General features: G+C 38.4%; 1 pseudogene; it reads left to right on the top strand.

Annotated features, from left to right (window-relative positions):
- Nucleotides 1-5,581: 5,581 nt before the first annotated feature.
- On the top strand, nt 5,582-6,050 carry LOC119514857 (annotated as a pseudogene).
- Nucleotides 6,051-6,668: the final 618 nt, after the last annotated feature.

The following is a 6,668-nucleotide window of genomic DNA, read 5'->3' as shown; positions in this document are numbered from 1 at the left end:
TGCTCAAGTTTATCTGTGCTCATGCTTGTATTCAATAGTCCAGATTTGTTAATTAAACTGCAGCTGGAGCTTGGATGAGTAACTTTCTCTTGCTCCTATTAGACTGCTTCATTTTTCTTGGGGGAAGTGTTTCAACTCAGCCTGCTGTGGCAGTGGGGGTTGGGTGCCAGCTCCACAGTTTGGGGACCTTTACTTACAGTTCTATGCTGTGATCTCAGCCATTCCACCCATTCCAGGTTGGTGTATGAAGTGTGTCTGGTCACAGATGTCCCAACAGTTGTTCCAGACTATTTGCTAATTGTCCCTGGCTATTTATTATTTGCTCTAGAGGACTAACTAAATTCCACACCTCCCTATACTGCCATCTTGCCCTGCCAATCAGTCAACTGATTTTTGATAAGGCCCCCAAATCCACTGAATTGGGACAGAATAGTCTCTTCAACAAATAGGGCTGGGAGAACTGTATATCCATATCCAAAAGAATGAAAGGGGACTCCTACCTCACACCCTAATCAAAAATTAACTTAAAGTGGATCAAAGACCTAAATATAAGAGAGAGTAGTACCGTAAAACTCCTCGGAGGTAATATAGGGAAACACCTTCAAAACATAATATAGAAAACACCTTCAAACTGTACCTTACACCCAAAGCACAAGCAACAAAATTAAAAATAGATAGATGGGAACTCCTCAAAATCAAAAGCTTCTGTGACTCAAAGGACTTTGCCAAAAAGGTGAAGAGGCAGGCAACTCAATGGGAGAAAATATTGGGAAGCCATATAGCTGATAAGAAACTGATATCCAGCATATATAAAGAAATCCTACAACACAATGACAATACTAAAAACAGAGCCCTGTCATGGCAGCATCCTGTAGTCTAGCCAGTGTGAGGAAATGGGATGCTGGGGTTTTTATCCACATAAGTGAGTTTAGCTGACCCTCTTTGCCTCCAGCAAGCAGAGTCCACACAGAGGGTTTGGGGAATGGAGTTAAAGACAGATATGTTGAAAGAATCCATGGTAGTGGAGTTAACACCCTTGACATTGAACCTGTTGAAGGGAGATAGTGCAATATAACACCTCCCATTTAAGGACATCTGTGGGGCCCTGGCTTATAAAATATAGGCAGACTTGAGCAGCAAGGGATAGCTGATTTCTTCTGGTCTTGGGTACTGTTGGGAAAAGTTTTCAATACTGATACCTCTGCTCCTACTTCTGCCAGCCATTTGGTGTGGTGGCCAGTTGTGTGACCTGTGAAATATATGAAGCCTGTAAGTTACTATTTGGTAGAATTAGTGGAAAATGTGGGAAATTACAGATTAGATTGCATAAAATATGATTGAGAAATGCCTGCTGAGGAGTCTTGCAGTAGAGCATATAGAGAAAAGTCTGATAACTCTTGCTAAAGTGATTTTGCCCTTTATTGCTTGGTAAAAATCTACTGCTATTTATTTCATTGTTTCCTAACAATTTTATTTTGTATTAAACTCTTTTGGTAGCAAAGAAAGAAATAAAAAAGAAAGGTATTGTTTAATGGTAAATTAAATATTGATTTTCTTTTTCTTAAGAAAATCAGAGTATGTGTAACTTGCTCAAAATACTTATTAATATTTGCCATCCACCACGAGAGTTGTAATGATGTCACTGAAAAGCAGAGTGAAAACCAGAACACACAAATATGATAAAGAAGCATTTATTTTCAAAGTTCCAGGAGTTATTTTAAGAAGACTACCAAAAATTACAACTTAACAGGTACAACTGCAGAAAATGCATTTGTGTTTTACTCTGTGAAGCCTGAATTTTCTTTTATAGTGTCTAAATTCTTCTAAATTAATTTCATTCATCATTGATACCAAGTTTCTTGCATGTATAAAAACACGAAGCCATATCTCTTAATGTGTTGACTCTAATGTCAGGACAATAAACTGACATGCAGATAAATGATGTCCATTTTATATCAGTGCCTTCAGATTCTCAAATGGAAAGTCAGTTAATTTCAATAATAGTTCATTTTTTTTCATCCATTTTTTCAAAGGGAAGTTTTTGGAAGCCATTCCAGCAAAGCTGAAGCATCTGACATTATTGTAAATACCATTGTACATTCAGTTAAAAGTTCAACATTGAAAATAAAATTATTTGTTTTTAATTAATAATACATGCACAGTGTCATGGTAAAAGCAATATTCCACAAAGTTAAAATACGAAGCAGAAATGTTTTTGGAATTGTTGTTGTACACATGTAACCCATAACTGTGTCCAAACAAGCTATACTATTTTACCGGTCAAAATAAAAGTTGTAGTTAAAATTTACAAATATTTCTATATGTATACAATTAGCATAAAGCTGATGTTGAATTAAAAAAAAAACACTTTAACATGGCTAACTTGCTGTCTTTCTTGGCTGCTCATCATCAGGTAGATTATAAAACTGAGCCTTTGAAGAACCGCTTTTAAATTAACCTAATTTTCTACAAATTGTTATTGAATTTGTCTTAAAGGAAGTCTATAAATCAGTGCTATTTGGACTTGCTGCTAGTTCATTAACTGTTTGTAACTGGTTTGCAACAAGATAATGAATTTATAGCAGTTTGGATGAGCCGAGTTTTTTCCTTGGTAAGACTTTCTTAATGAAGAAAGAAGTATATTCATTTCTGGTAGAAGCTCCTTATTGTGTCATGGACAGACACTTTACACAGCACTGCTCTACATTTAATTATATTTTTTCAAGTCAGATGAAAATCTTTTCAATGAATGGAGTGTCAAAATCTTCAGTTTGGGGAAAGGGGGCTATTCTGAGAAGATGACAATGGCAGCATAGTTTTTAAAAGTCCCTCAAATCTCCCATTAAAACACATGAAGAAAACAAAGATGGCAAAATCAAAAGCCAGTGTCTCCAAAGATTCTGAAATAAGATGACTGAGGACAAACCACTGATAACTGTAAGATCTGAGTCATATCACCATCTGCACCAACAGAAGCAGTGAAAAGCAATGGGGTATCTGAAAGACCTGATAACTCCAAAATAACCAGCTGACTGGTTGAAAACTCAGCAAGCCAATTTGACTACACCAGCTGAAACTGGGAAAGGATTGCATACTCCGCTTATTGGTAAGTTCAAAGGTTCCAGAATAAAACCTGAAGGGGCTGGAGTGGTCTGGGCCATATCAACACTCCAGCTAATTAGCTGAAGCTCTGTTTCAGTCAGAACCTACTCTGAGGAGAAGCAGTTTGCAATACAAACCAAATTGAGCAAAATAGCTACAATAGAAGCAAATTAAAAAGATGGCCTCTATAAAAATTGGTGACCTGAACAGAACCAGGTTATCTGAACATAAGCTGCCATATTTGAACACCTTAAAGGAAAACAAAACAAAAAAGAAGAGAATGTTTTAGAGATATAAAATTCAAACATTATTCAAAACCAAGCCTCCATTCTAAAAGTTTAAGAGAACTAATTTCACTTAAAAATGAGCAAAAGAATAGGGTGATGGTCAAAATCCATACAAAATTATTATAAAAACAAAGAGAATAAAAAGTAGAATGATGTCCCTACAGACAATGATGTCATGCCAGGAAAATGCCAACAGACAAGAACTCTAATATTTTGAAACTAGCTAAAGTCAGTTTTAAAAATATAAGATATGAGGTGGGCAAAATTGTGGCATAGAGAGGTGTGGAATTTAGTTAGTCCCCTAGAGCAACTAGTAAATAGCCAGGAACAACTAGAAAATAGTCTGAAACAACTGATAGGGGACATCCATGACCAGGCAATATCGTACACCAGTCAGGAATGGGTGGAATGGCTGAGATCACAGCATAGAACTGTAAGTAAAGCTCCCCAAACTGCAGAGCACCACACCAGCACCACAGACTGAGCTGCAAAACTTTGCTGTGGGAAAAAGAAGCAGTCCCTGCCAGGAGCAAGGGAATGTAGCTCAACCAAGCTCCAATTGCAGTTTTAATTAATAAATTTGAGCTACCAAATACAAATTATGAGCACGGATAAACCCAGAGCAAGCAGGAAAGTCACCTGGAGGTTTATCCTGGCTGAGACAAGGCAGGGATGATGAAAAAATATATATATAAATAAATATAAACAGAGGCTTTTGGAGTCTGCTGAGCTCAGAATACTGGAAAAGAGCTGCGTCCCAAGAAAAGGGGCATACAAGACCAGGTACCATCTCCAGTTCTTGCCTGGTGAACTGGAGGGCTGGGACAGGCTCTGAAAAGGGGACTTCTTGCTTTTTTCCTTTTTCCCCCCTCCCATTCTAAGTAGCTCAGTAGAGAAAGACTAAGGAAGTTTCAATTGGCAGCACTGTCCCAGGAAAGGGTAGAGTTAAGATAGAGAGTCAAAGAAAAAACTCAAGTGTAAGAGACAGTTCCCTAAAGGGCTTATCTTCCCTAAGAAAAGGGGTGGCAGGGACCAGTTCAAGTGGCAGCCTTCCCTCAGAGAACTCAGATCCTAGGGCCTCGGAGGTAATCAAACAAACAAACAAACAACAACAAAAAAAACAGAAACAGCCTAAGCTTTGCTTCTGACACCCTTGGTCCCTGGCCGGGACAGGGTCCACTAAGAATTAAATATACCACACCTCTTTACACCAGTAAGAAGCACCACCTGCTGGGAAGGATAGGAAAAGCACAGAGTCTAGAGGTCTCACAGAAAAGTCTGACAACCTGCACCCTCATGGAAACCTGATACTGGATACAGCCTTCTCCTGAGACCTGGGCCCCTCTGGGCTGGGAAAATCTGATTGTGGACATCAAGGAAAGCAGATGCCTAGACAACAAAAAATTACAAATCACACTAGGAAAAATGAAGATATGGCCCAAAGGAACAAACTTATATTTCAACTGAGATGCAGGAATTGAAACAACTAATTATTAATCAGACAAATCTCCTAAAAATTCAAAAATCAAATCAACAAGTTGAGGGATGATATGGCAAAAGAGATGAAGAATATAAAGAAGACATTGGGCAAACATAAGGAAGAACACGAAAGGTTGAAAAAACAATTGGCAGAACTTATGGAAATGAAAGGCACAATAGAAGAGATGAAAAACACAATGGAGACATACAACAGCAGATATGAAGAGGCAGAAGAAAGGATTCATGTACTGGAGGACAGGACAACTGAAATCCTAGACACAAAGAACAGATAGGGAAAAGAATGGAAAAACATGAGCAGGGTCTCAGGGAACTGAAAGACAACATGAAGTACACAGATATACATGTCATAAGTGTCCCAGAAGGAGAAGAGAAGGGAAAGGGGGCAGAAAGAATAATGGAAGAAATAATCAGTGAAAATTTTCCATCTGTTATGAAAGACATAAAATTACAGATCCAGGAAGTACAGCATGCCCCAAACAGAATAGATCTGAGAAGAGACTCCAAGACACTTGATAAGCAGACTATCAAATGCCAAAGACAAAGAGAGAGTTCTGAAAGCAGCAAGAGAAAATCAATCCATCACATACAAAGGAAGCTCAATAAGACTATGTGTGGATTTCTCAGTGAAAACCATGGAGTCAAGGAGGCAATGGTGTGATATATTTAAGATACTGAAAGAGCTTTTCACAAAGATGGTGCTGAAAGCAAAGAAGGAAGCCCCTGCCCCTCCCAAAACCAAGCCAAAGCAAAGGCTTTGAAAGCCAAGAAGGCAGTACTGAAAGGCATCCACAGCCACAAGAAAAAGAAGATCCACACTTCACCTACATTCCGGCGGCCCAAGACGCTGTGTCTCAGAAGACAGCCCAAATATCCTCAGAAGAGCATCCCCTGGAGAAACAAGCTTGACCACTATGCCATCATCAAGTTCCCCCAACCACTGAGTCAACCATGAAGAAGATTGAAGACAACAACACACTTGTGTTTATTGTGGATTTCAAGGCCAACAAGCACCAGATCAAACAGGCTATAAAGAAGCTCTATGACATTGACGTGGCAAAGGTCAACACCCTGATCAGGCCTGATGGAGAGAAGAAGGCATATGTTCGACTGGCTCCTGACTAAGATGTTTTGGATGTTGCCAACAAAATTGGGATCATCTGAACTGAGTCCAGCTGGCAAATTCTAAGTATAAGTTTTTTGACCATAAAAAGAAAAAAAAAAAGACACTGAAAGAGAAAAACTGCCAACCAAGAATTCTATATTCAGCAAAACTGTCCTTCAAAAATGAGGGAGAGTTTAAAACATTTTCAGACAAACAAACACTGAGAAAGTTTGTGAACAAGATACGTCATCTGCAAGAAATACTAAAGGGAGCACTACAGGCAGATAGGAAAAGACAGGAGAGAGGGGTTTGGAGAAGAGTGCAGAAATGAAGACTATCAGTAAGGGTAAAAAGAGAGAGAGGAAAAAATAAAAATAAAATAAGATATGACATATAAAATCCAAAAGACAAAATGGTAGATGGTAGACATTGCATTGAGTGAAATTAGCCAGAAACAAAAGGACAGATACTGTATGGTCTCACTAATATGGACTAATATTGATGAGTGAAATTTGAGAGTTGAGAGTACAGGTTATCAGGAGATAGAAAAAGGTTAGAGATCAGGCATTTGATGTTGAAGAACTACAGAAGTTTTAACAGGATTGACTGTATAGATCCAGAAAAGGAATGGATAACATAATAGTGTGTGATAGTAACTCAATATTGTAAGTACTCTG

Source organism: Choloepus didactylus, chromosome 18 (assembly GCF_015220235.1).
Source record: "Choloepus didactylus isolate mChoDid1 chromosome 18, mChoDid1.pri, whole genome shotgun sequence".
Lineage (NCBI taxonomy): Eukaryota > Metazoa > Chordata > Mammalia > Pilosa > Megalonychidae > Choloepus > Choloepus didactylus.
This window is presented reverse-complemented; position numbering and strand designations above follow the sequence as displayed.